The sequence below is a fragment of the Gavialis gangeticus genome, unplaced genomic scaffold (assembly GCF_001723915.1).
Source record: "Gavialis gangeticus isolate Ggan-Ray unplaced genomic scaffold, GavGan_comp1, whole genome shotgun sequence".
In the NCBI taxonomy this organism is placed as follows: domain Eukaryota; kingdom Metazoa; phylum Chordata; order Crocodylia; family Gavialidae; genus Gavialis; species Gavialis gangeticus.
Genome location: NW_017729006.1, coordinates 48,372,057 through 48,375,359, shown reverse-complemented (window position 1 = coordinate 48,375,359; position 3,303 = coordinate 48,372,057).

Sequence of the window (3,303 nt, the reverse complement as noted above, 5' to 3'; positions counted from 1 at the left end):
GTTGCAAGCAGCGACTGCCGCAAAAGCCGGCAGCAGTGGTGGAGACCACCCGCAGAAGCCGGCAGCGACGGTGGAAGGGTGGGAAGGTGTGGCAAGCAGCGACTGCCTGCAGAAGCTGGCAGCGGCAGCAGCCAATCTCAGGAGGGACATGTACCCACCCCCCCACCGCCCTTCCTACAAGTCACCTATGGCCCAGAGGTAACCCTCACCTAAAGTGGTGCAACTTTGAGATGCTCATAGGGCACTTAGCACAAATTAACAAGCTTTAATACATGGATACTTGCATTTAAGTGCCCTTAGTATGGTATAAGTATAACATGGGTTTAAACACATTGCAAAATGTATCAGAATAGAAACAGACAGACTTCAGTAACTGAAACGACATTTAGTTTTGTGGAGGTTCTGGCACTGTTAGGCGACAGGGAAGGAGTGAACGCACTGGTTACAGGCTGTAGTTTAATGCATTAGGAGTCATAGGAAGGAAAGCCATAGAGTGGTAGAAGGCAGGGCAGGGTGGCACCCTAACTTAAGGTGGTTTCAGTGGACATCTGCACAGTGATGTTCCCCACTCCCACCTATCCACTATTTCTCTTGTGTGTGTTGGACTTCATAAGCAAAGATGTAAATTCTTTTATTTAAAAGGCCCCCTGGCTGCTATTGTTTTTGACTGTCAGTTTTCATTATCTGACTTAAAATGAAGATCTGTAGAACCTCACGGGGAATGACATTATGTGTTTCAGTACCCAAAGTGTTTTAGTTCAGCTGGTTATGACAGATTTTTATTAGATTGTAGAATTTTATTTTTAATGAGAAAAAACTGTCACAAGTCTTCAGCAAAAACATTTTGTATCCCAAGTCTTAAGTGAATTCAGGGTCATTAAGGTATGGCAAAATATTAGGAAATAAAAGCAGAAAGTCTTGTGGTAGCCAATATGATGATCTGTGCACAGTATGTATTTAATAGATTTTTCTGTAATCCAAAATATAAAATTCTACAATCTAAAAACTGTGAAATAACCCTCATGGTGGGAATAAGCCTTAAGGAAAAATGAAATTGAAATTAGCACATGTATTTTACAGTCAACTGGATTTTGGCTGATTTACTTGAAGTTTACCACTGTATGTAACTAGCTATAAATATCCAATGGCCACTATAGAATCTTTGACAAATTTAATGGCTGTTGTATTTGAAAAAAAAAATTAAGTTTTATTTTTTTATGCGCTAAAAAGCAAGATAAATTTATAAGCAGTTTAAGTACAAGGTTAGGGGTCAGATTATCCTCACAATTGAACAAAAACAAACCTAGATTTATTCCATCTTCAGATGAATTAATTCATATTTATTCTTGTAAAACTGTTATCAGAACCTGAACCAAGTTTTGCTAGTAAGAAACAGCAATTTGAATATACTATCAATATTAATCATCTCCTCTTGCAATGGTGCATCACATGCATTATACCTCACATACTGTATGTATAACACGGTCAGTTTCTGTGTCTCAGCATACAGTTAAAAAAGATTTTCACATCCCCATTTTTAAAAGGACTTTTTTCTTTTGATGCAAAACAAATGTTCATTTTGTCATATCCTAAAGAAGATGTTTGTATATTAGAAGATGCTACCAGAACAAAAATACATCCAAAAATTATATCCAAAACAAGATCCTACCCTTACTTTCTGGATCTCTCTTAAGAGTATCATTCCATTATCTCTGTTATTCTTCATCACATGCCTGAAGACAATTTCTGTTTCTTATTCTATTTGTGAATTAGCTTCTTCCTAAAATGAGAAGAAGCTGTCTCTTTCCATGGTATAAATGAAGAATAGATGGGATGTATTCTAGCAAGGCATTTATGAAACTGATAGAGTGTGTTGAAGGGCTAATGGTTTAACATTCCTTCTGGGGATATAAAATCTAAAGCTAACTTCTTGGACATGCTCTGCCATACCTATTGCCAAGGGGTAACTCTATCAAAGTCTTTTCAGACAGTTAAGGAAGTTCATATTATTATACCTTTGCAAAAGATCTGACTTAAGGGGTTTTTGTTTGTTTGTTTCTGTTGTAGCTCAAGTGACTATTATTCCCTGTATTAATATTTCCACTTACTGTGGAAATAGCCCTAATCATTCTTCTGCAAATTAGACCATTGGAGGCAATCTGGTAATACAAGTTAAAGTGATGTAAGAAGCTTTAATAGGTATCAGTTAGACCAATGGTTTTTATGCAGTCTCACATTGGTTTACTGTTCCCTGCAGCTGTAAACGTCAGTGTTTGCACGAATAACACTTCAGGCCAGATGCTATTCCACTTCTTAGGCATGTAAGCAGCCTTAAGCACCTAAGTGTGATTCTATACCACCATATTCCAGTCCCTACAAGACTGGTAATACAAAAGGTGGGTGAGCCCTCATACTTGTTGCTCAAGGGTCAGGTGACTGTGCGTTACACAATGAGATGCATTCATGGAATTTCAGGAACTTGAACAGCGTGTAACAGAATCACACTTGGGTATAAGATCACAGAGACACCTAAAAGGTGTGTGACAAAGGGATGTCCCGAGGCTGGGCACAAAGCTGGCCTGCCTGCTTGTCTAGGGCAATCTGCCCTCTCTCACCTGCCATGATTTAATGTATAAAGAAAGATGTAATAATGCATTGGGCTGTCCATTTTATGCCCTAATGCCAAGGGCATTACACAGCTCCAACCTCCCTTATACTGTGTCCCATGCCTCACAGATGGCATCCAAAATCTAATATCACTCCCCCAGCTTCTTTGCTAAGCTGCCCTTGGCCTTTGGCTCCACTTGGCCTCAGGTGTCCTCAGATATACACTGCAAACCCTCTTACTGAGGCCAAACTCAGTCTCTGGCCCACCATAGCCTCAGGTATCGTCAGACATGCACTGCATGCCCTCTCACTGGGGCCTCAACTTATCAATCTTTGCCTCCTCCCTGGGGCTTACACTCTAAAGCCACTAGGGCCAACCTATGTGCTGTCTTTCAGGCCACACAGGCCCTACTCTGTGTCCTCATTCACAGCCCTTCAGGCTGCCCCTGCAAACCCTACTCTGTGCAGCCTGCTACCCATTCTACACTAACTGGGGCTAATGTTTTGCCCCCTTGCTGGGGCCACTACTCAATCCCGCTTCACTGGAGCTGTAGCAAAACCCTCAGTTTTTCTTTTTTTTTCCTTTTAAAATGCATTCCCTCCCCTTCCCCAACCATTTCTGACTTTTTCTTTCCCTCTCTATTCCCTATAGATAAGTATAAGTGAGCTAAGACATAAGATAAGTTTCAGCATTTT